Raw genomic sequence first — 27,671 nt, forward strand, 5'->3', positions numbered from 1 at the left:
ATTTGTTGAGCCCTATGATTTATGGATAAGCCAGGACTTTAATATGGAAGCCAGAAGATATTTTTCTTTAGTAACCTGTTTTGTTGAGAAAACAAGTTGTTTTGTCAACATAAAAAAATTGTTTTCTTGTCACAAGTTGTTTTATGAGGATTGTTTTTTTACACTCAGATGGTTACATTTGCTGACTACATTTCAGTCAGGAAGCAGTCAGGAAATGTTAGAGTGAGGGGGCCTAGAGATTAAAAGAGAAAGCAGCTGCCCAGGCTGTCACAGGAACCTGCAACCTGCTACCTAATCTTTGCAGCAGTATAGGAAGTTGGCCAGCAGCCAGAACAAGCAGTTTTATTCAGAACTGGGTGTTTGTCTGGGAACATTTATCTTGCCTTGGTATCTGTTATCCTGTCACTTCAATGCTGGTTGTCTGGCTGCGCTTTACACACTTGGAGCCTGGAACCCTCTCTCTCTGTTTTTTCCTTTTGTGTTTCTATTTCCCTCTCTCTAAGTGTAACATGTCCCTGGCTTTGTTTCTTCATATCTCTGCTGTTTTTTCTCTCCTCGTGATTGTCTCCCTCTCTCTATCTGTGTCTCTATTTTACTCCCTATTCCTATATTTCCCAAGTCCTTTCCGCCCTCCTTCTCTTTACCCCAAATCTGTTTCTGCATCTTTTGCCTCTTTCAGTTTTTTCTTTCGCTCTCTATATCCGTCTGTGTCTTTCTTTTCCTCTGCTCTTCGTTTTGCCGTCTCTGGTCTCTTCTTATGTCTTTGTCTTCTAAAAACAACTGTCACTGCGTCAATAGTCTGAATATTAATTAGCTAATTTGCTTTCAACGTATAGTCATTCAATTATTATTTCCAATAGGAAGAGGACAAAATGATGCCGCTTTTCATTCCATGTTACATGTAATTTAGTTCTGAAAATTGAACATTTTCTAATTCTCAGATTACCTTCCTTGTCATATACTATATCCCTTTAAAACACTTTTAATACATTTATTTCAATAATAAAATTGTATCTTACATTATATATATATATAAAAGTGTAATACTTTATTTTAATATGCTTTAACCTTTAGTCTATCCCTAACACTTTACTTCCGGTCTCAAGTCAAGCTAAAATGTTTAGGGTTATTATGTGTTGTGCTTCGGGGTGCAACATATAGGGCCCCATCCGATATGCAGCATCGCCCGCAAAAGCCGGCAACGCCAGTTTTTGTGCGTTTTTGTGTTTCATATATATGGCGTAGCATACAAGTTACTCTCGTATATTTCACCCGTCGCTCGCAATTTTTACTCCCATAGGCTAACATGGGACAGCGTCGTAAATCGGTATCCAATATCCAGCGCAAGGCCTTACCTGGCGAAAATGGAGAAATCTTACTCCATTTTCACCTCGCCATAAAAAGCAGCCGTAGCAGGCCTTGCGCTGAGTATGGGAGCACCGTAACTCCCTAAAATGCCTGCAAAAAAAAACTAACACCTAACGCATGCGCAATGTCTATCTACCTGTCAACCGCAATCCCCCACCGCAATAACTAATAAAGTGTATTAACCCCTAAACCGCCATAGCCCACATAGCCTATTAAATGTATTAACCCCTAATCTGCCGCCGCCACTATAATAAAGTTATTAACCCCTAAACCTAAGTCTAACCCTAACACCCCCCTAACTTAATTATTATTTAAATAAATCTAAATAATATTACTTTTATTAACTAAATTATTCCTATTTAAAACTAAATACTTATCTATAAAATAAACCCTAAGATAGCTACAATATAATTAATAATTACATTGTAGCTATTTTAGGATTTATTTCTCTTGTAAGATGTATCGAGTCCACGGATTCATCCATACTTATGGGATATTCTCCTTCCCTACAGGAAGTGGCAGAGAGAGCACCCACAGCAGAGCTGTCCATATAGCTCCTCCCTTAGCTCCACCCCCCAGTCATTCTCTCTGCCTGCTTAACTGCTAGGAAGGGCAAAGGGAGGGTGGTGACAAAAATGTTAGTTTTTATTTTCTCAAGCAAAATTTTGTTATTTTAAATGGTACCGGTGTGTACTATTTACTCTCTGGCAGAAAAGGGATGAAGATTTCTGCAAGGAGGATGATGATCTTAGCATTTTGTAACTAAGATCCACTGCTGTTCTCCTGTATTCAGTAAAAGAGGAATCCAAGCTTGCATAAAGGGCTCATAGTTACTGGTGACACTGATAGGAAAAAAACGTTTTGGTTTAATTACAAATAAAACGTTTTTTTGAGGGAATTTAAGGGGTCTTTGTGGCTTGTTTAAGGGATATTAACCCACATGGCTAGTTTAAGAAACACTCTGTGGTGTTTCTTTTAGGCCCCATAACATCGAGTGAGGTGGGAGGGGCCTATTTACAGTTTATTTACCTCAGAAGCATCCAGCTACTTCTCCAGAGATTCCTGCTGTATTTGAGGGCTGTAAAGAGGTTTTTTCCCCCACAAATCATTCCTAAAGGGCAGGTAGGCGCCACAGCAGAGCTGTGGCAAGGTGCTGAACGTTATTTTACCGGTTTTGAAGTTTTTTCAATCCGGTTTTTACATTAAGGGGTTAATTGTTTATTTGCATAGTGGTGCAAAGTTACTAAGGCTTTATGATGCTACTGTAAAAATTTCGTTTTGTTTACTGCTTTTTTACACTGTTTTGCAGAGTTTGTGCAGCTTTTTTTCTCTTAAAGGCACAGTACCGTTTTTGTTTAAAGTGTTATTTTCTTTGATTAAAGTGTTTTCTAAGCTTGTTTGTTTCATTACTAGCCTGTTTAACATGTCTGACACCAAGGAAAATCCTTGTTCTATGTGTTTAGAAGCCATTGTGGAACCCCCTCTTAGAATGTGTCCCCCTTGCACTAATATGTCTAAATTATAAAGAGCATATTTTAGCACTTAAAAATATTGCAATAGATGATTCTCAGTTAGAAGGAAATGAGGGTTTAGCATCTAGCTCTCCCCAAGTACCACAACCAGTAACGCCCGCACAAGTGACGCCAAGTACCTCTAATGCGTCAAATTAATTTACTTTACAAGACATGGCCATAGTTATGAATAAAACCCTCACAGAGGTTTTCTCTAAACTGCCTGGTTTACAAGGAAAGCGTGACAGCTCTGAGTTATGAACAAATGCTGAGCCATCTGACGCTTTAGTAGCCGTATCCGATATACCCTCACAATGTTCTGAAGTAGGGGCAAGGGATTTGTTATCTGAGGGAGAGATTTCTGATTCAGGAAAGACGCTCCCTCAGACAGATTCTGATATGACGGCCTTTAAATTTAAGCTTGAACACCTCCGCTTATTGCTCAAGGAGGTATTAGCTACTCTAGACGATTGTGACCCTATAGTGGTCCCAGAGAAATTGTGTAAAATGGACAGATACTTAGAGGTTCCTGTTTACACTGATGTTTTTCCAGTCCCTAAGAGGATTGTGACTATTGTTACTAAAGAGTGGGATAGACCAAGTATTCCGTTCGTTCCCCCTCCTGTTTTTAAGAAAATGTTTCCCATATCTGACACCATACAGGACTCGTGGCAGACTGTTCCTAAGGTGGAGGGAGCTATTTCTACTCTTGCTAAGCGTACAACTATACCTATTGAAGACAGTTGTGCTTTCAAAGATCCTATGGATAAAAGATTAGAGGGTCTCCTAAAGAAATTTTTTGTTCATCAAGGTTTTCTTCTCCAACCTATTGCATGCATTGTTCCTGTAACTACTGCAGCTGCTTTCTGGTTTGAGGCTCTAGAAGAGGCTCTCCAGGTGGAGACTCCATTAGAGGATATTATGGATAGAATTAAGGCCTTTAAGTTGGCTAATTCTTTCATTACAGATGCCGCTTTCCAAATGGCTAAATTAGCGGCAAAGAATTCAGGTGTTGCCATTTTAGCACGCAGGGCGTTATGGCTTAAGTCCTAGTCTGCTGATGTGTCATCAAAATCTAAGTTGTTGAACATCCCTTTCAAAGGAAAGACCCTATTAGGGCCTACACTGAAAGAAATTATTTCAGACATCACTGGAGGGAAAGGCCATGCCCTCCCTCAGGATAAAACAAATAAGATGAGGACCAAACAAAATAATTTTTGTTCCTTTCGGAACTTCAAAGGTCCCGCTTCAGCTTCCCCTGCAGCAAAGCAAGAGGGGAATTCTGTCCAATCCAAGTCAGTCTGGAGACCAAACCAGGCTTGGAACAAAGGTAAACAGGCCAAGAAGCCTGCTGCTGCCTCTAAGACGGCATGAAGGGGTAGCCCCCGATCCGGGACCGGATCTAGTAGGGGGCAGACTCTCTCTCTTCGCTCAGGCTTGGGCAAGAGCTGTTCTCGATTCCTGGGCTTTAGAAATTGTGTCTCAAGGATATCTTCTGGACTTCAAAGACTCCCCCCCCCCCCCGAAGGGGGAGATTTCACATTTCTCAATTGTCTGCAAACCAGACAAAGAGAGAGGCGTTCTTACGCTGTGTAGAAGACCTACATACCATGGGAGTGATCCGCCCAGTTCCAAGAGCGGAACAAGGGCTAGGTTTTTACTCCAACCTGTTTGTGGTTCCCAAAAAAGAGGGAACTTTCAGACCGATCTTGGATCTCAAAATTCTAAACAAATTCCTCAGAGTACCATCTTTCAAGATGGAGACTATTCGGACTATTCTTCCTCTGATCCAGGAGGGTCAATATATGACTACCGTGGATTTAAAGGATGCATATCTACACATCCCTATTCACAGAGATCATCATCAATTCCTCAGATTCGCCTTTCTGGACAGGCATTACCAGTTTGTGGCCCTTCCTTTTGGGTTGGCCACGGTTCCTAGAATTTTCACAAGGGTGCTAGGGTCCCTTTTGGCGGTTCTAAGACCGCGGGGTATAGCAGTGGCGCCTTATCTAGACGACATCTTATTTCAGGCGTCGACTTTCCAGCTAGCCAAGTCTCACACGGACATCGTGTTGGCTTTTCTGAGATCTCACGGATGGAAGGTGAACATAAAAAAGAGTTCTCTCGTCCCTCTCACAAGAGTTTCCTTCCTAGGGACTCTGATAGACTCGGTAGAAATGAAAATATACTTTTAATCACTTGCCGAGCTCTTCATTCCATTTCTCGGCCATCAGTGGCTCAGTGTATGGAGGTAATCGGACTCATGGTAGCGGCAATGGACATAGTTCCTTATGCCCGCCTTCACCTCAGACCACTGCAACTATGCATGCTCAAACAGTGGAATGGGGATTATGCAGATTTATCTCCTCTGCTGCATCTGGACCAAGAGACCAGAGATTCTCTTCTCTGGTGGTTGTCTCAGGACCACCTGTCTCAGGGAATGTGTTTCCGCAGGCCAGAGTGGCTCATAGTAACGACAGATGCCAGCCTGCTAGGCTGGGGTGCAGTCTGGAAATCCCTGAAAGCACAGGGCTTATGGTCTCGGGAGGAATCTCTCCTCCCGATAAACATGATATTCAATGCGCTTCAGGCATGGCCTCAGCTAGCTGCAGCCAAATTCATCAGATTTCAGTCGGACAACATCACGACTGTAGCTTATATCAATCATCAAGGAGGAACACGGAGTTCTCTAGTGATGATGGAGGTAACCAAAATAATCCGATGGGCGGAGGATCACTCTTGCCATCTCTCAGCAATCCATATCCCAGGGGTAGAGAACTGGGAGGCGGATTTCCTAAGTTGTCAGACTTTTCATCCGGGGGAGTGGGAGCTCCATCCGGAGGTATTTGCCCAGCTGACTCAGCTATGGGGCACACCAGAATTGGATCTGATGGCATCCCTACAGAACGCCAAACTTCCTTGTTATGGGTCTAGGTCCCGGGATCCCCAGGCGGTACTGATAGATGCTCTATCAGTGCCCTGGTCCTTCAATCTGGCTTATGTATTTCCACCGTTTCCTCTCCTCCCACGTCTGGTTGCCAGAATCAAGCAGGAGAGAACTTCAGTGATTCTGATAGCGCCTGCGTGGCCACGCAGGACTTGGTATGCAGACCTGGTGGACATGTCATCTGTTCCACCGTGGACTCTGCCAATGAGGCAGGACCTTCTAATCCAAGGTCCATTCAAGCATCCAAATCTAATTTATCTGCGTCTGACTGCTTGGAGATTGAACACCTGATTCTATCAAAGCGTGGTTTCTCTGAGTCGGTCATTGATACCCTGATTCAGGCTAGAAAGCCTGTCACCAGGAAAATCTATCATAAGATTTGGCGCAGATATCTTTGTTGGTGTGAATCCAAGGGTTACTCATGGAGTAAGATTAGGATTCCTAGAATATTGTCTTTTCTCCAAGAAGGATTGGAGAAGGGATTATCAGTTAGTTCCTTAAAAGGACAAATATCTGCTTTGTCTATTCTTTTACACAAACGTCTGGCAGATGTCCCAGACGTTCAAGCGTTTAGTCAGGCCTTGGTCAGGATCAAGCCTGTATTTAAACCTGTTGCTCCTCCATGGAGCCTAAATTTGGTTCTTAATGTTCTTAAAGGGGTTCCGTTTGAATCTATGCATTCCATAGATATTAAGCTTCTATCTTGGAAAGTTTTGTTTTTAGTAGCTATCTCTTCGGCTCGAAGAGTTTCTGAGTTATCTGCTTTACAGTGTGACTCACCTTACCTAGTTTTCCATGCAGATAAGGTGGTTTTGCGTACCAAACCTGGGTTTCTTCCTAAGGTTGTTTCTAATAGGAATATCAATCAGGAGATTGTTGTTCCTTCTCTGTGTCCTAATCCTTCATCAAAGAAGGAACGTCTGTTGCACAATCTTGATGTGGTTCGTGCTTTAAAGTTCTACTTACAAGCAACTAAAGATTTCCGTTAAACATCTTCATTGTTTGTTGTTTATTCTGGTAAACGGAGAGGTCAAAAGGCTACGGCTACCTCTCTTTCCTTTTGGCTGAAAAGCTTCATCCGTTTGGCTTATGAGACTGCTGGCCAGCAGCCTCATGAAAGAATTACTGCTCATTCTACTAGAGCAGTGGCTTCCACATGGGCTTTTAAAAATGAGGCTTCTGTTGAACAGATTTGTAAGGCGGCGACTTGGTCTTCGCTTCATACTTTTTCCAAATTTTCCAAATTTGATACTTTTGCTTCTTCGGAGGCTATTTTTGGGAGAAAGGTTCTACAAGCAGTGGTGCCTTGCGTTTAAGGTACCTGTCTTGTCCCTCCCTTCATCCGTGTCCTAAAGCTTTGGTATTGGTATCCCATAAGTATGGATGAATCCGTGGACTCGATACATCTTACAAGAGAAAACAGAATTTATGCTTACCTGATAAATTTCTTTCTCTTGTGATGTATCGAGTCCATGGCCCGCCCTGTCTGTTTAAGACAGGTAGCATATTTTTATTTTAAAAACTTCAGTCACCACTGCATCCTATAGTTTCTCATTTTTCTTCCTAGCCTTCGGTCGAATGACTGGGGGGTGGAGCTAAGGGAGGAGCTATATGGACAGCTCTGCTGTGGGTGCTCTCTGCCACTTCCTGTAGGGAAGGAGAATATCCCATAAGTATGGATGAATCCGTGGTCTCGATACATCACAAGAGAAAGAAATTTATCAGGTAAGCATAAATTCTGTTTTTTATTTTACAGGCAACTTTGTATTTATTTTAACTAGGTACAATAGCTATTAAATAGTTAATAACTATTTAATATCTACCTAGTTAAAATAATTACAAATATACCTGTAAAATAAAACCTAACCTAAGTTACAAATACACCTAACACTACACTATCATTCAATTAATTAAATAAATTAACTACAATTAGCTAAAATTAAATACAATTAAATTAAATAAACTATAGTACAAAAAAAATCAAACACTAAATTACAGAAAATAAAAAAATATTACAAGAATTTTAATCTAATTACACCTAATCTAAGCCCCCTAATAAAATAAAAAATCCCCCCAAAATAATAAAATGCGCTACCCTATACTAAATTACAAATAGCCCTTAAAAGGGCCTTTTGCAGGGCATTGCCCCAAAGTAATCAGCTCTTTTACCTGTAAAAATAAATTACAATACCCCCCCAACATTACAACCCACCACCCACACACCCCTACTCTAAAACCCACCCAATCCCCCCTTAAAAAAACCTAACACTACCCCATTGAAGATCACCCTACCTTGAGCTGTCTTCACCCCACAAGTGGTCATACGATCCAGCCAGAAGTCTTCATCCGATGGGGCAGAAGAGGACATCCAGACCGCCAGAAGTCTTCATCCTATCTGGGCAGAACAGGACATCGGGACCGGCAGAAGGCTTCATGCAAGCAGCATCTTCTATCTTCTTCCATCCGACGAGGAGCGGCTCCATCTTGAAGACATCCGACATGGAGCATCCTTCCAGCACAACGACTACTCGACGAATGACGGTTCTACAAGGCTAATCACTGTCATATCGTTAGTATAAAGTATATTTTGCAATAATTATCTGATAAAGCCAATTATGGAGAGCTATGTAGCAGAGTTAGCCTTGAAAAGTCAGCAGGGTGCATTACAAGTTCGGACAATTAGAAAATACTCAATATTCAGAGGCAAACTACATGCAAAGGGGGCAAAAAAATAATGAAATTATAATGCAAAGTTGTTTTATTACACATTTCAAGTTGCCTATTGTCCTTTTAAATGTGGAATGAAAAGCTGCATAATTTTGTCCTCTTCCTATTGGAAATAATAATTGAATGACTATACGTTGAAAGCAAATTAGTTAACTAATATATTGACGCAAAGACAGTTGTTTCTAGAAGACCAAGAGATAAGAAGAGGCCAGAGACGGAAAAAAGAAGAGCAGAGGAAAAGAAAGACACAGACGGATATAGAGTGAGAAGGAAACATCTGATAGAGGCAAAGACGCAGAAACAGATTAGGGGTAAAGAGAAGAAGGAGGGTGGAAAGGACTTGGGAAATATTGGAATAAGGAGTAAACTAGAGACACAGATGTAGATACAAAGGGGAGACACTCATGAGGAGAGAAAAACCAGCAGAGATACGAAGAAACAAACGCCTAGATTTAGAGTTCTGTATTAGCTGTAAAAAGCAGCGTTAAGGGGTCCTAACGCTGCTTTTGGCCGCCCGCTGGTATTTAGAGTCAGGCAGGAAAGGGTCTACCGCTCACTTTCAAGCCGCGACTTTTCCATACCGCAGATCCCCTTACGCCAATTGCGTATCCTGTCTTTTCAATGGGATCTTCCTAACGCCGGTATTTAGAGTCTTGGCTGAAGTGAGCGGTAGAGCCTCTACCGACAAGACTCCAGCCGCAAAAAAAAGTCAGTAGTTAAGAGCTTTATGGGCTAACGCCGGAACATAAAGCTCTTAACTACAGTGCTCTAAAGTACACTAACACCCATAAACTACCTATGTACCCCTAAACCGAGGCCCCCCCACATCGCCGCCACTATAATAATTTTTTTAACCCCTAATCTTCCGACCGTACACCGCCACCACCTACATTATCCCTATGAACCCCTAATCTGCTGCCCCTAACATCGCTGACACCTACATAATATTTATTAACCCCTAATCTGCCCCCCCCAATGTCGCCGCTACCTAACTACACTTATTAACCCCTAATCTGCCGACCGGACCTCGCCGCCAATATAATAAATGTATTAACCCCTAAACCGCCGCACTCCCGCCTGATTGGCTGATCCAATCAGCCAATCAGATTGAGCTCGCATTCTATTGGCTGATCCGAACAGCCAATAGAATGCGAGCTCAATCTGATTGGCTGATTGGATCAGCCAATCGGATTGAACTTGAATCTGATTGGCTGATTTACCTTAATTCCGATTGGCTGATAGAATCCTATCAGCCAATCGGAATTTGAGGGACGCCATCTTGGATGATGTCATTTAAAGGAACCTTCATTCGGCGAGTAGGCGTCGGTTGAAGAGGATGGATCCGCGTCGGCTGGAAGAAGATGGTTCCGCTCCGTTCCGGATGGATGAAGATAGAAGATGCCGCTTGGATGAAGATGTCTGCCGGTCCGGATGTCCTCTTCTGCCCGGATAGGATGAAGACTTCTGCTGGTCTGGATGTCCTCTTCTGCCCCATCGGATGAAGACTTCGGCCCGGCTGGGTGAGCACTACTCAAGATAGGGAGATCTTTAGGGGGGTAGTGTTAGGTTTATTTAAGGGGGGTTTGGGTTAGAGTAGGGGTATGTGGGTGGTGGGGTTGTATTTTTTTTTACAGGCAAAAGAGCTGATTACTTAGGGGCATGCCCAGCAAAAAGCCCTTTTAAGGGCTGGTAAAAGAGCTGATTACTTTTTAATTTAGAATAGGGTAGGGACATTTATTATTTTGGGGGGCTTTTTTATTTTATTAGGGAGCTTAGAGTAGGTGTAATTAGCCTAATATTCTTGTAATCTTTTTTTATTTTTTGTAATTTAGTTTAGTTTATTTAATTGTATGTAATTGTAGGTAATTTATTTAATTAATTTATTGATAGTGTAGTGTTAGGTTTAATTGTAACTTAGGTTAGGATTTATTTTACAGGTAATTTTGTAATTATTTTAACTAGGTAGCTATTAAATAGTTAATAACTATTTAATAGCTATTGTACCTAGTTAAAATAAATACAAAGTTGCCTTTAAAATAAATATAAACCCTAAAATAGCTACAATATAATTATTCATTATATTGTAGCTATATTAGGGTTTATGTTACAGGTAAGTATTTAGTTTTCAAATAGGAATACTGTAGTTAATAAGATTTAATTTATTCGTTAGATTAAAATTATATTTAATTTAGGGGGGGTTAGGGTTAGACTTAGCTTTAGGGGTTAATACATTTATTATAGTAGCAGCGAGGTCCGGTCAGCAGATTAGGGGTTAATACTTGAAGTTAGGTGGCGGCGACGTTGGGGGGGCAGATTAGGGGTTAATGCTATTTATTATAGGGTTTGCGAGGCGGGAGTGCGGCGGTTTAGGGGTTAATAACTTTATTAGAGTAGCGGCTAGGTCCGGTCGGCAGATTAGGGGTTAATAAGTGTAGGTAAGGTAGCGGCAACATTGGGGGGGGGCAGATTAGGGGTTAATAAATATAATATAGGGGTCGTCGATGTTAGGGGCAGCAGATTAGGGGTTCATAGGGATAATGTAGGTTGCGGCGGTGTCCGGAGCGGCAGATTAGGGGTTAATGGTATAATGCAGGTGTCAGCGATAGCGGGGGCGGCAGATTAGGGGTTAATGAGTGTAAGGTTAGGGGTGTTTAGACTCGGGGTGTTAGGGTGTTAGGTGCAGACTTAGAAAGTGTTTCCCCTAGGAAACAATGGGGCTGCGTTAGGAGCTGAACGCTGCTTTTTTGCAGGTGTTAGTTTTTTTTTCATCCCAAACTGCCCCATTGTTTCCTATGGGGAAATCGTGCACAAGCACGTTTTAGCTGCTTACCGCTACCGTAAGCAACGTTGGTATTGAGGGTTGAAGTGGAGCTAAGTTAGGCTCAACGCACCCTTTTTTGAGCCTAACGCAGCCCCTCAGACAACTCTAAATACCAGTAGACAAAAATGGCAACAGCACTACACTATGATTAGGAGAGTGCTTATATACTTGAAAAAAAGTAATTATTTATATTTCAAGAAGCTGGAGTGCTTATGCATGGATTGGGCTACAAAAGTTGATCAACGCAGAGGTTGAAAGGAAAAGAATGCATTTATATAGCACTTAACTCTCCATGTGTATAGATTAATGTGACATCAAAATCTAGAGGTGTACTAGAGGTGATATGTTTAAAATATAACCTTTATTGGTTCGATTAAAATTGTAGAACACACATAAAAACCACACACAGTTAAAATTACAAAAGAGTTTCAAACCTATAGAACAATATATAGGGTAATATCCACAATGGGTTAAGGAGAATTGTGGAGAAGAGTTGCTAACTCTGAAGTTAGGCAAACATCTGGATATGTACAGATTATAGTAGTGTACTTGAGTAATAATAAATTATATAGATGCTTGTAAGGTATTACAATTTGGACCTCGTAGGGTTAATATATTAAATGTATACGATGCTCCGTATAATAAGTATATAACAATACTCAAACGGTAGGTATGTTACAAATGGTGAAACAATCACTAAATCACAAGGTATATAAGTGATTATATATGAATAGAATAGTTCATGTATCAAAGAAATTGTGTGGTCCTCAAATGTCGTTGATTTGTAAACAATAAACATGAAACACACTCTTGTGTCTTTTTTATTGTCTGAAAATATTAAAGTGGTCACTAGTCAGTGGCTCATAGGCATATCTAAAGTTTAAGTTTGAAAATTTGCAAATCTTCAATATCCTGGGATTGAGTAGAGATCACCTATCTATGGTTCTTTATTAAATAAGAGTTTTGAAATTATAAGATAGTCTCTTGTCGTTGGCTCTTATTTAGAGCAATTGTATTATTGTATAAATCTAAAAAGGTCACTTATCAGTGGCTCATTAATAACATATTATCTTGCTTTATAGCATACACCAACCATTTGCTATGCTATGCATAGGATATTCCTAGATAGGTATCGCGTTATGTGATTATAATATTGTTCAATTCAAATAAACCTTTTTAATTAGTTGTATGATCAAAAATTACAAATTCTCTAAAAAAAGAGGGGAGATTTTTATTATTATCCAATGGATCGTTACTGTGTGGACAGATGTTAACAAATTGGTCTGCAATATAATTTTATCAGAACACTGATTGTAGTTTGTGCACAGATCCCACAATATTATAGGTTTTCTCCTGCTAAACAGAAGTATATTGGTATGTGGGTTTGAATATAATATATTTAATTGATGTAATATTAGATACTAAACTGTATTGTAATAATGTATTACCAAAATAGTGTTTATTGTAATTACTTGAACATAATATATTCACTTGTAGTTTTGTTGTTGTTATTAGGTTGCACTTATATTTGCAACTTATAAATATCACTTAGATTAAATAATACAAGTGGTTGAGGCTTTATGAGCTATTGGTCTTGCTATATATAGCTTACTGCAATTGCGCTTTTGTAAATAAAGTGTGGACTTCACAGTTGAAAATCAGTATTTGTACACCTGTGTTAGGTAATTACATCAAAATATCCACCATTTTAGAGTAGCGTTTGTGCACATACTAAGTTGTCAGTAGTAGCCTTGAGAATCGTATAAACTTTAAAATAAATTAGGTTTGCATAACTAGGTTGCGAGAAAGGTTTCTCTGCTCTCTGTAATTGTGAACCCTTAAACCCAGTTTTTGGAATATAAAAATTAAATGAGGGTTGAAAGAAGTTCAACACCCTCCCCTGACATGTTTCGCCGTCCTAGTAGCGGCTTTTTCGAAGGTGACGCGCGCCCGCGTTCACGGGTGTTTAACACCTTTGCTCCACCTCCAGACTCAATCGGCTGCCAATCAGAGCCATCCTATTATCTAGGCTAAGTTAGGTCCACAAATTCTTATCTACTATAGAAATCAGCACAATCATTACATTTCAAGTCTATTAGCAACTATATAGAATATAGATTCACACTACACAGTTTCCATTTCCATGACAGCTTATCAATATCCTCCACTTACGCATCTCCTTCTATAGTAGATAAGAATTTGTGGACCTAACTTAGCCTAGATAATAGGATGGCTCTGATTGGCAGCCGATTGAGTCTGGAGGTGGAGCAAAGGTGTTAAACACCCGTGAACGCGGGCGCGCGTCACCTTTGAAAAAGCCGCTACTAGGACGGCGAAACATGTCAGGGGAGGGTGTTGAACTTCTTTCAACCCTCATTTAATTTTTAATTTAGCTCAAGAGTTTAACAACCGTCGAATCCAAACATTATGTACTTACTTTAGAAATAATAGAACAATATAATATGTGGGGTATTTTTCACTAAGAACCTGCAGGTTCTATTGACCGTTATATTCCAAAAACTGGGTTTAAGGGTTCACAATTACAGAGAGCGGAGAAACCTTTCTCGCAACCTAGTTATGCAAACCTAATTTATTTTAAAGTTTATACGATTCTCAAGGCTACTACTGACAACTTAGTATGTGCACAAACGCTACTCTAAAATGGTGGATATTTTGATGTAATTACCTAACACAGGTGTACAAATACTGATTTTCAACTGTGAAGTCCACACTTTATTTACAAAAGCGCAATTGCAGTAAGCTATATATAGCAAGACCAATAGCTCATAAAGCCTCAACCACTTGTATTATTTAATCTAAGTGATATTTATAAGTTGCAAATATAAGTGCAACCTAATAACAACAACAAAACTACAAGTGAATATATTATGTTCAAGTAATTACAATAAACACTATTTTGGTAATACATTATTACAATACAGTTTAGTATCTAATATTACATCAATTAAATATATTATATTCAAACCCACATACCAATATACTTCTGTTTAGCAGGAGAAAACCTATAATATTGTGGGATCTGTGCACAAACTACAATCAGTGTTCTGATAAAATTATATTGCAGACCAATTTGTTAACATCTGTCCACACAGTAACGATCCATTGGATAATAATAAAAATCTCCCCTCTTTTTTTAGAGAATTTGTAATTTTTGATCATACAACTAATTAAAAAGGTTTATTTCAATTGAACAATATTATAATCACATAACGCGATACCTATCTAGGAATATCCTATGCATAGCATAGCAATTGGTTGGTGTATGCTATAAAGCAAGATAATATGTTATTAATGAGCCACTGATAAGTGACCTTTTTAGATTTATACAATAATACAATTGCTCTAAATAAGAGCCAACGACAAGAGACTATCTTATAATTTCAAAACTCTTTTATTTAATAAAGAACCATAGATAGGTGATCTCTACTCAATCCCAGGATATTGAAGATTTGCGAATTTTCAAACTTAAACTTTAGATATGCCTATGAGCCACTGACTAGTGACCACTTTAATATTTTCAGACAATAAAAAAGACACAAGAGTGTGTTTCATGTTTATTGTTTACAAATCAACGACATTTGAGGACCACACAATTTCTTTGATACATGAACTATTCTATTCATATATAATCACTTATATACCTTGTGATTTAGTGATTGTTTCACCATTTGTAACATACCTACCGTTTGAGTATTGTTATATACTTATTATACGGAGCATCGTATACATTTAATATATTAACCCTACGAGGTCCAAATTGTAATACCTTACAAGCATCTATATAATTTATTATTACTCAAGTACACTACTATAATCTGTACATATCCAGATGTTTGCCTAACTTCAGAGTTAGCAACTCTTCTCCACAATTCTCCTTAACCCATTGTGGATATTACCCTATATATTGTTCTATAGGTTCGAAACTCTTTTGTAATTTTAACTGTGTGTGGTTTTTATGTGTGTTCTACAATTTTAATCGAACCAATAAAGGTTATATTTTAAACATATCACCTCTAGTACACCTCTAGATTTTGATGTCACATTAATCTATACACATGGAGAGTTAAGTGCTATATAAATGCATTCTTTTCCTTTCAACCTCTGCGTTGATCAACTTTTGTAACTCTAAATACCAGCGTTGTCTTAAGGGTGCGTTGGGAAAAAAAGCAGCGTTAGCTACGCGGGTCTTTACCGACAAAACTCTAAATCTAGCCAAGGAGAGATATACATGGAAGGACAGTTACACTTAAAGTAAGGTGACCAGATTTTTAAAATGAAATCCGGGGACATTTTTTTTTTTTATTGGCAAATGGTAAAAAACTATTTTATTAGCGTATTTTCTTCAAATTATATATGCAGTTTATTTTTGACTAGACTGTCCCTTTACACTCATATCGCAAGAGAATTAGCAGTCTTTCTATTTTCCTATATCCCCCTCAATATTGGAATATTAAATTGAAACTATTTTACTAAAGAACCCTTTTAATTCATGGTTTATGACTTTATTATATGGTATGTACAATTACAATCTTTATATATCCAATTATAAATTTACAATACAGGTATACCCCGCTCATACAGCGGGTTAGGGACCGGAGCCCCGCTGTAAAGTGAAAACCGCCTTAAAGTGAAACAAGGCAGTTTTAGCTTTCTTTTCAGTGATTAAAATCCTGAAAACATGTTTGAACTAACATATATTAGGGGTGCAATAGTGCTATGTTTAGTTTAACACTAGCACAGCAAGTATTAAATTAGTATTCAATAAATACTGTACCTGTAAAGTAGTCACAATTACTGTAGTAAAATTTGCCAGACTATAGCACTGAGACACAGATTGCACTGCAATGCTATAAACAGAGTGAACTAAGCATAGCAAAATGGTGCCAGTCACTTTTCTAGCAATCTCACGATGATTATAGCACTGTTTCAAAATCCTTGGAGGATCCACAAAGCGCTGTAAAGTGAAGCGCTGTAAAGTGAGGTATACCTGTATATATTTGCTGACAAAATAGCAGGACATAACCATGTATGTGCCAGCCTGCTCTTGAAAATTAAATTCTATAAATAAATCTTGACTGTTCTACATACCTTTTTAGTAGAAGCAGTAAAGAGCTGGATAGTGTGTCAAACCCCACACTGTCTCTCTCCCTCTTTTTCTCTTTCTCTTTCTCTCTCTCTCTCTCTCCCCTCTTTCCCCCCTCTTTCCCTCTCTCTGTCTCCCACTGTCTCTCTCTCTCTCTCTCTCTCTCTCTCTGTCTCCCACTGTCTCTCTGTCTTTGACTACCCTCTGTCTCTTTCTTTCTCCCCTCTCTCTCTCGGTTTCCCCTGTCTCTCTCCCTTCCTCTGTCTGTCTCTCTCCCCCTCCCTTCCTCTGTCTGTCTCTCTCTCCCTCCCTTCCTCTGTCTGTCTCTCTCTCCCTCCCTTCCTCTGTCTGTCTCTCCCTCCCTTCCTCTGTCTGTCTCTCTCCCTCCCTTCCTCTGTCTGTCTCTCTCCCTCCCTTCCTCTGTCTGTCTCTCTCTCTCTCCCTCCCTTCCTCTGTCTGTCTCTCTCTCTCCCTCCCTTCCTCTGTCTTTATCTCTCCCTCCCATCCTCTGTGTCTCTTTCTCTCTTTCTCTCTTCCTCCCTCTATGTGTGTCTCTCCTTTGTTTCCCCTATGTCTCTCTCTGTGTCCCCTATGTGTGTCTCTCTCTCCCCTTCATCTGTGTCTCTTTCTCTCTCCCTTTCCTCTGTCTGTCTCTCTCTCTCTCCCCCCTTCCTCTGTGTCACTCTCTCTCTCCCCTTCCACTTTGTCTCTCTCTCCCCTTACACTTTGTCTCTCTGTTCCTCTGTGCCTCTCTCTCTGTTTCTTCTTCCTCTGTGTCTCTCTCTGTCTCCCCTTCCTCTGTGTCTCTCTCTCTCTCTGTCTCCCCTTTCTCTGTGTTTCTCTTTCTCTGTCTCCCCTTCCTCTGTGTCTCTCTCTCTCTGTCTCCCCTTTCTCTGTGTTTCTCTGTCTCTGTCTCCCCTTCCTCTGTGTCTCTGTCTCTCTTCCAGAACTGACAGAGGAGAGAGGGAGAAGAAATGGCCTAGAGGTAGATGCAGATCTGCTGAAACCCAGGCAAACACTCTCTCTCCCTCCCCTTGTCTCTCTCTCTGTCCCCTCCTCTGTCTCTCTCCCTCCCTCCCTCCCTCCCTCCCTACCTCTGTCTCTCTCCCTCCCTCCCTCCCTACCTCTCCCTCCCTCCCTCCCTCCCTACCTCTCCCTCCCTCCCTACCTCTGTCTCTCTCCCTCCATTCCTCTGTATATCTCTTCCTCTGTTCTCCTGTATCTCTCTTCCTCCCTTCCTCTTTCTCTCTCTTCCTCCTTCTCTCTCTTCCTCCTTTCCTCTGTCTGTCTCTTTCCATCCCTGTCTCTGTCCCTTTCTCTGTGTGTGTGTCTCTCTCTCTCTCTCTTTCTCCTCTCTGTGTCACTCTGTCTCCCCTCTGTCTCTATCTCCCTGGCTTTGTCTCCCTTCTGTTTCTCTGTCTCCCCTCTGTCTGCCTATCTATCTCTGTCTCACTCTCTCTGTCTTCCCTCTGTCTCCCCCTGTCTCTCTCTCTGTGTCTCCCCGTCTCTATCTGTCTCTCTCTCTATGTCTCCCCTCTGTCTCTTTCTCTGTCTACCCTCTTTCTCACTCTCTCTCCCCCCTCTTTCTCACTCTCTCTCCCCCCTCTTTCTCACTCTCTATCCCCCTCTATCTCTTTTCTCTCCTCTGTCTCTCTCTCCCTCCCTTCCTCTGTCTCTCTCTCCCTCCCTTCCTCTGTCTCTCTCTCCCTCCCTCCCTTCCTCTGTATCTCTCTCCCTCCCTTCCTCTGTATCTCTCTCCCTCCCTTCCTCTGTCTCTCTTTCCTTCCCTTCCTCTGTCTCTCTCTCCCTCTCTCCCTTCCTCTGTATCTCTCTCCCCCCCTTCCTCTGTATCTCTCTCCCTCCCTTCCTCTGTATCTCTCTCCCTCCCTTCCTCTGTCTCTCTTTCCTTCCCTTCCTCTGTATCTCTCTCCCTCCCTCCTCTGTCTCTCTTTCCTTCCCTTCCTCTGTCTCTCTCTCCCTCCCTTCCTCTGTGTGTGTCTCTCTCTGTCTCCCCTTCCTCTGTCTTTCCTCTGTCTCTCTCTCTCTGTCCTTACTATGCATGTCTCTCTCTCTGACTCCCCTTCCTCTGTGTATCTCTCTCTATGTCTCCCCATCCTCTGTCTCTCTCTGTCTTCCCTTCCTCTGTGTCTCTCTCTATGTCTCCCCTTCATCTGTGTGTGTGCCTCTCTCTCTGTCTCAATTTTCTTCTGTGTGTCTCTCTCTATCTCACTTTCCTCTGTGTGTCTCTCTCTGTCTCCCCTTCCTCTGTGTATATGTCTCTCTTCCCGAACTGGTGCAGAGGAGAGAGGGAGGAGAACTGGCCCAGAGGTAGATGCGGATCTGCTGAAACCCCGGCAAACTGTCAGCAAGTCCTGAACAGCGGTATGTGACTGAGGGGCTTATCATGGGCTTGAAAGGTAAGGGCTGGAGCCTGCTGATTACATATTTTTAAATGACATGCATCTCTCCCCTTTGTCTCTCTTTCTCTATGTCTTTCTCCCCTCCTCTGTCTCTCTCCCTCTATGTCTCTCTCCCCTCCTCTGTCTCTCTCCCCTCCTCTGTCTCTCTCCCTTCCTTCCTCTGTCTCTCCCTCCCTTCCTCTCTATCTCTTTCTCTCCCCTCCTCTGTCTCTCTCCCTCCCTTCATCTATCTCTCCCTCTCTAACTCTGTGTCTTTCTCTCTTCCTCCCTTCCTCTGTCTCCCTCCCTCCATTCCTTTGTGTCTTTCTCTCTTCCTCCCTCTGTGTCTCTCTAGATACATAGCAATGTGTTTTTTATCTACCTCTGTCTCTCTCTGTCTCTTCTCTGTGTCTCTTTGTCTACCATCTTTCTCCCCTTTGTCTCTCTCTCTCTCTCTCTCTCTCTCCCCTTGATCCCTTTCTGTCTCCCCTCTGTCTCTCTCTCTGTCTCCCCTTTTTCTTTCTAATGGCAGTGAGAGTCCACAAATTCATTCTTTACCTAGGGATATTCAACACCTGGCCACCAGGAGGAGGCAAAGACACCCCAATCAAAGCATTAAATATCCCTCCCACTTAACCTACCATCTCAGTAATTCTTTGCCTTGTCTACAAAGAGGATAACAGAGATTAGTGCTCTGCTGAAATTTCTGGATTTTCATGCTCTAAATTGATTGTTTCCCTCAAAAGAGAGCAGGGGAGTTGTTAGTTGTATACTTATGCTAGCCTCCCTTCTGGCAAATGGTGTTACACTGATATTCCTTTGTACCACAGGTCCCTGTCAGGTTGAGGATTTCTACTGTCAGATCTGGAACTACTATGGATGCAGCGCAGCAGATGGCTAAAGAAGACCTCTGACTGGTAAGTCCCTGAGATCCCCCTGATCCTCTCTGATGGCTTGTTGCCTAATTATCGGCCATATCTACAACACAGGGAGGGGGACATTTATGAATAGTAGCCTCCATTGGTAAGAGTAATGAGAAGTCACGCGCCACAATTATGCCTACTTTCTGGAGGTCCATTAATGTAGAGAACTATGCTTTCTATGAAGGACCATATCGCAAATGCAGACACTTGGGCATGATTTACACATTTCCAGCAAATCCTTTTTTACTCAAGGAGTAGAGGATGTGAACAGTATGGCTATACAGTATTGGTTAGTTACTCTCTTATGGTTACATGCTCTTACTTCAAATTATGAGGTATTTTCCTAACATGGGAAGCTAGTTATGCCCTTAATAATGTTTATTCAGGCTAGTAGCCTGCTTTAAGAATACCAAAAAGAATCCTTTATGGAGCATACAACCTATTTCTTTATGTAATTGGCAAGAGTCCATGAGCTAGTGACGTATGGGATATACAATCCTACCAGGAGGGGCAAAGTTTCCCAAACCTCAAAATGCCTATAAATACACCCCTCATTACACCAACAATTCAGTTTTAAAAACTTTGCCTCCTATGGAGGTGGTGAAATAAGTTTGTGCTAAGATTTCTACATTGATATGCGCTTCTCAGCATTTTGAAGCCTGATTCCTCTCAGAGTACAGTGAATGTCAGAGGGACGTGAAGGGAGTATCACCTATTGAATGCAATGGTTTTCCTTGCGGGAGATCTATTTCATAGGTTCTCTGTTATCGGTCGTAGAGATTCATCTCCTACCTCCCTTATTCAGATCAACGATATAATCTCATATTCCATTACTTCTACTGATAACTGTTTCAGTACTGGTTTGGCTATCTGCTATATGTGGATGGGTATCTTTCGGTAAGTATGTTTTCATTACTAAGACACTCTCAGCTATGGTTTGGCACTTTATGCATTAATATAAAGTTTTAAATATATGTATTGTTCTTATATTTGCCATGAGTCAGGTTTATGTATATTTCCTTTTGCAGACTATCAGTTTCATATTTTGGGGGGGGGGAAATTTTAGGAAAATATTTTTCTTACCTGGGGTATAGTCTTTTTTCAATTGACTGCTTTTTCATTAAATTTCGTGGGCAAAATTAGGCTCGCAAAGGCGCAAAATGCCAAAGTTTATTGCGTCATTCATGGCGCGAGAATTTTTTGGTGCAAAGGTACGTCCGATGACGCAAATTCGTCATTTCCGGCATCTTAGTTGAGGCCGAGTTCCTTGCACAAGGTTGCGTCTTCAATGATGCGAGTGTGTCATTTCCGGATGTTGTTAGCGCCAAAAAAAATTTAGTTTACGTTGTGCGTCATACTTGCTGCCAAATAATTTAATTATTTAAAACCCCATTCCTATATGCCTCTTGCCTTTTTCTATGTCAGAGTGCTATGCTGTTTGCATTTTTTTCCCATTCCTGAAACTGCCATATAAAGAAAATGATAATTTTGCTTTATATGTTGTTATTTGCAAGATGTCTCAATCTGATCGTGTCTCAGAAACCACTGATGGAACCCTGCTGCCTGATAACAGTTCTACCAAATCTAAGTGCATCTGTTGTAAATTTGTGGACATTATATCTCCAGCTGTGGTTTGTAATAGTTGTCATGATAAGCTTTTACATGCAGAAAATGTGTCCATCAGTAATATTACAATGCCTGTTGTTCCTACAACATCTAATGTACATGATATACCTGTGAATATAAAATATTTTATTGCTGATGCGATTTAGAAGGCTTTGTCTGCCATCCCGCCTTCTAATAAATGTAAATGGTCTTTTAAAACTTCTCATAAAGTTGATGAAATTTTAAATGACCGACAACATTCTGAATTATCCTCCTCTGATGAGGATCTATCTGATTTAGAAGATCCTTCCTCAGATATTGACACTGACAAATCTACTTATTTATTTAAAATGGAGTATATTTGTTCCTTGTTAAAAGAGGTGTTGATTACATTGGATATTGAGGAAACTAGTCCTCTTGATATTAAAACTAGTAAACGGAATGGAATATGCCTGGAATATGCCTGGTACTTATTTTTTCCTTCTTCTAAGGGTAAATCTAAAGCTTCTAACCGCTTTCGTTCCTTTTGACAAAATGAGGAACAGAAACCTAATCCTTCCCCCAAAGAATCTGGTTCCAATTGGAAACCTTCTTCAAGTTTGAGTAAATCCAAACTGTTTAAGAAACCAAAGCCAGCCCCCAAGTCTGCATGAAGGTGTGGCCCTCATTCCAGCTCAGCTGGTAGGGGGCAGATTAAGATTCTTCCAAAACATTTAGGCAGATTCTGTCCAAAATCAATGGATTCAGAGTATTGTCTCTCAAGGGTACCGAATAGAATTCAGAGTAAGACCTCCTGTGAGAAGATTTTTTTCTCTCACGCATACCAGCAAATCCAGTAAAAGCTCAGACTTTATTGAAGTGTGTTTCAGACCTGGAGCTTTCAGGGGTAATCTTACCAGTTCCGTTTCAGGAACAGGGTCTGGGGTTTTATTCAAATCTATTAATTGTCCCAAAGAAAGAAAATTAATTCAGGCCCATGACTCATTCATTCAGTGTCCATGACTCTGTCTCTAACAGACAATAGACGATTAAAATTGATTTCAGCTTGTCGGAACCTTCAGTCTCAATCATTCCCTTCAGTAGCTATGTGCATGGAAGTTTTAGGTCTCATGACTTCAGCATTGGACGCGATCCCCTTTGCTCGTTTTCATATGAGACCTCTCCAGCTTTGTATGCTGAACCAATGGTGCAGGGATTATACAAGATATCACAATTAATATCCTTAAATCCCAATGTTCGACTCTCTCTGAGTTGGTGGTTAGATCACCATCGTATAGTACAAGGGGTCTCTTTTGTTCATCCAACCTGGACTGTGATCACAACAGATGCAAGTCTTTCAGGTTGGGGAGCTATCTGGGCTCTCTGACAGCACAAGGGGTTTGGAAATCTCAAGAGGCGAGGTTACCAATCAATATTTTAGAACTCTGTGCTATTTTCAGGGCTCTTCAGGTTTGGCCTCTGTTGAAGAGAGAACCGTTCATTTGTTTTCAGACAGACAATATCACAACTGTGGCATATGTCAATCATCAGGGTGGGACTCACAGTCCCAAAGCTATGAAAGAAGTATCTTGGATACTTGCTTATGTGGAATCAAGCGCCTGTCTAATTTCTGAGGTTCATATCCCAGGTATAGACAATTGGGAAGCGGATTATCTCAGCCGTCAGACTTTACATCCGGGGGAGTGGTCGCTCCATCCAGATGTGTTTTCTCAGATTTTTCAGATGTGGGGTCTTCCAGAAATAGATCTGATGGCTTTCCATCTAAACAAGAAACTACTCAGGTACTTGTCCAGGTCCAGGGATCCTCAGGTGGAAGCGGTGGATGCGTTAACAGTTCCTTGGTGTTACCAACCTGCTTATATTTTCCAGCCTCTAGTTCTTCTTCCAAGAGTGATCTCCAAAATCATCATGGAACAATCGTTTGTGTTGCTGGTAGCTCCAGCATGGCCTCACAGGTTTTGGTATGCGGATCTTGTTCGGATGTCCAGTTGCCAACCTTGTCCACTTCCATTAAGGCTAGACCTTCTGTCTCAAGGTCCGTTTTTCCATCAGGATCTCAAATAATTAAATTTGAAGGTATGGAAATTGAACGCCTAGTGCTTAGTAATAGAGGTTTCTCTGACTCAGTGATTAATACTATGTATATTTCATGGTGTTCTTCTCATAAATTATCCTGGACTTCTTTTAGAATTCCTAGAATTTTACAGTTTCTTCAGGATGGTTTGGATAAGGGTTTGTCTGCAAGTTCCTTGAAGGTACAAATCTCTGCTCTTTCTCTTTTATTTCACAGAAAGCTTCCTAAGCTTCCTGATATTCACTGTTTTGTACAGGCTTTGGTCCGTATCAAGCCTGTCATTAAATCAATCTCTCCTCCTTGGAGTCTTAATTTGGTTTTGAAGGCTTTACAGGCTCCTCCGTTTGAGCCTATGCATTCTTTGGACATTAAACTACTTTCTTGGAAAGTGCTGTTCCTTTTGGCCATCTCTTCTGCTAGAAGAGTTTCCAAATTTTCTGCTCTTTCTTGTGAATCTCCTTTTCTGATTTTCCATCAGGATAAGGCAGTTTTGGAACTTCATTTAAATTTCTTCTACCTAAGGTTGTGAATTCTAACAACATTAATAGAGAAATTGTTGTCCTTTCTTTGTGTCCTAATCCTAAGTAGTCATTGGAGAGATCCTTACATTATTTGGATGTGGTAAGAGCTTTGAAATATTATGTTGAAGATACTGAAGATTTCAGGAAGACTTCTAGTCTATTTGTTATCTTTTCTGGTTCCAGGAAAGGTCAGAAGGCGTCTGCCATTTCCTTGGCATCTTGGTTAAAGCTTTTGATTCATCAGGCTTATTTGGAGTCGGGTCAGGCCCCACCTCAGAAAATTACAGCTCATTCTACTAGATCAGTCTCCATTTCATGGGCTTTTAAGAATTAAGCTTCAGTTGATCAGATTTGCAAAGCAGCAACTTGGTCTTCTTTGCATACATTTACAAAATTCTACCGTTTTGATGTATTTGCTTCTTCGGAAGCAGTTTTTGGTAGAAAAGTTTTTTAGGCAGCTGTTTCAGTTTGATTCCTCTGCTTATGTTTAAGTTTTTTCTTTTCATTATGAGAATAAACTTATATTTTGGGTTGTGGATTAATTTTTGTCTGCAGAAAATGGCTGTTATTATTTTATCCCTCCCTCTCTAGTGACTCTTCTGTGGAGTTCCACATCTTCGGTATTACTATCCCATACGTCACTAGCTCATGGACTCTTGACAATTACATGAAAGAAAACATAATTTATGTAGGAACTTACCTGATACATTAATTTCTTTCATATTGGCAAGAGTCCATGAGACCCACCCTTTTTATGGTGGTTATGATTTTTTGTATAAAGCACAATTATCTCCAAATTCCTTTGTTGATGCTTTTTACTCCTTTCTTTATCACCCCTCTACTTGGCTATTCATTAAGCTGAATTTTGGGTGTAGTGAGGGGTGTATTTATAGGCATTTTGAGGTTTGGGAAACTTTGCCCCTCCTGGCAGGATTGTATATCCCATACGTCACTAGCTCATGGACTCTTGCCAGTATGAAAGAAATTAATTTATCAGGTAAGTTCTTAAATAAATTATGTTTTTTGTGTTCTCAGTGTGTGTGTGAAGAACCAGACTTGAGGGCTCAGAGCAAGTTCCCCTGTAGGGATTTTTTTATACTTGTGACCAACGGCGATGGGGTTAAAATTTCCCGCCACAGGTTGTTTTTTTTTTTGGTTCGAATAATGACGGCTTCACTATCGGGCCTGGACCTCTCTACTCCCTTTGCACTGTTTCTTATTACCTGATCTGAAAGGCAGGTCCATCGGGACTGTCCAGAGCAGCGGCATGAAGACCTCGCTTCCCCAAGGGTACATTGGGCTACACAGATGCACTTTGTCCCTTTACAAGAGTAGATATAATTTGTTCCTTTGACCGAAGCAACATCTTAGAGACACAGTAATGTCTTTTTTGTCTAAGAACTTATGAGGGTAAAAACAAGGTTTTCTATGACTAGCCGAGCAAGCACTCATAAAGTGGGGGAGTTTTTATCTAGTGGGGGCGATGCTGCCTTTCTTCTTCATGCAGTTCCTCATATGTTTATATTTGTTTTTTTCTTTGTATGCCAATCTTTATGTGCTTTCATATATGTACTTAATTATAATGTTAAAGATTCCTAAATATGGGGTTTGTTTGCTTGCAACCCTTATCCATCTTACTTCCCACATGAAATGTATTATTTATATTGTTAAATGGAGAACAGCTCATACCTGATGATTTGTCTGTATCCATGGCTTAATCATATTGTTTCATATGGGCAATGAGAATCTCTAGTGATTTCTGTGTTAGCTCATTTTTATTACCTAGTTGGAAACATTACAAGTTTTTAAATGTTTTTGCTTATATAGCAAATTACCATACCTGGTGGTTTAGTACCATCATCTATGGTTTAACACCTACTTATCTATGGTAAATAAGGGTCTGGTGGTTAATAACTAGTACATATTATATGACAAACAGCCATGTTGGATGTTTTCTCAACCTTCCAGTACTTATCCAGATTCAATTTTTAAATGGAATAGGCGATTCTGGAGGTCTATTAGTATCCTAATGCTTGACCATATATTTTGCTTATATAAAAATTTTGCATATTCTTTTCATGGAAATTATCATTACCAGCGTCTAAGCATAACATGTAAAAGTTGAGCGTAGTTGGTAATCTTTGGTATACAAATTATGCCCATCTTAGCTGTTATTTCAAATAACTTTGCTTGATGTGACATGGTCTGGTCTTATTCTTGTCCTTTTATCTCTTGTATACACCATATTATCCTGGGGATTTATTGTCCTACCAGTATTATTTTGTAGAGAAGAAGTGGTTCTGGTAGTTTTTGATATTCATACCAATATTTATTCTCTATGTTATATTGGTAAGGGCAGTTGAGATACTTTCTTGTGGCTTACTGCTAATAACCTTTCTTGGGTTTGTTAACATCATCTATGCGTTTGAACCCTGTTTATCTATTCTAGTGCGGGAGGATCTATCCATGAACCCCACGGATTCAGAAGGAATCTTGCCTTGCTTTCATCTTCCAATTCAGATATACTGTAGTTCCAGTGCCTATATTTGGTTTTCCTGGACAAACATTTCATTTCATAGCTCTTCCAGCTGGTTATCTGTGACTCCCTGGTGTCTTGTAGAGGTTCCAGGGCTCCTATTTCCTGTAGACAGTCTACAGGGAATGCTGGAACCTTGTTTGGTGACATTTTGGCCTGACACGGGTTTTCCTTTCAGGTCTACCCGCACAGAGGGTTACTCTGGAAATTAATTCAGTTAATTTAATCAGGAGTCCCAGGTTTTGGACTGGGCATGGACATGACAGCTTGGACTAGGTTTTGAGGTGGTATAACATGTAGGTCTTTTGGATCGGCTTCGGATACTGTTTTATCTGCTTGCCTTCTTCTGAGACCGCTAAAGTTAGGTACTCTCTGACAGTGGAATGGGGGCCATTCAGATGTCTCAGCCACTATATTTGGATCCTCAACTGTGAGGTTCTTGGAATGTGTTTTTAGTCATCCTTAGGTGATTATTTTCTCAGATGTGAACTTGTCAGGATAGGGCGCTGTGTGGGGTTCTCTGAGGATTCAGGGAACATTGGAATCTGGATGAGGTGACTCTTCAAATCTGCATTCTGGATATGACAGCAATCTCCAAAAAAATTTGGTTGGGGCCTCAGCTTTGTTTTCATCCATTATATAGATTCCAGTCAAACAACATCATGACAGTGGCTTGTATAACTTGTAGTCCCCTGGCAATGGGAGAAGTCTTTTGGATCCTTCAGTAGTCAGAGACTTTCAATTGTCTCTTCTCTGATATTCTCATTCTGGGAGTGGACAATAGAGTAACAGAATTTCTGAGCAGATGGACTCTGTGTCACAGAGGGCTATTGTTACGTCAGGAAGTATTTTCTGAGGTAACCCTCAGAGGGGGGTTCCAGAGGTAGGCCTAATGGCTTATGTCTCAGTGCCAATCTGCCCAGATACTGGTTGAGATCAAGAAGTCCTCGAACAGAGTTGGTGGTCGCCTTAGTGGTTATATGGAAGTTCAATCATATTTCTCTGTTTCCTCCAATTGTCCTTCCTTGAATGGTTGCGCAAATCAATCAGAAAGGTGTTTCTGATTAGGCCGGCGTGGTCCTACAGAACTTGGTTTGCAGATCTTGCAAATATGTCATCTGCTCCTCCCTGG

This window comes from Bombina bombina, chromosome 12 (assembly GCF_027579735.1).
Source record: "Bombina bombina isolate aBomBom1 chromosome 12, aBomBom1.pri, whole genome shotgun sequence".
NCBI classification, from domain to species: Eukaryota; Metazoa; Chordata; class Amphibia; order Anura; family Bombinatoridae; genus Bombina; species Bombina bombina.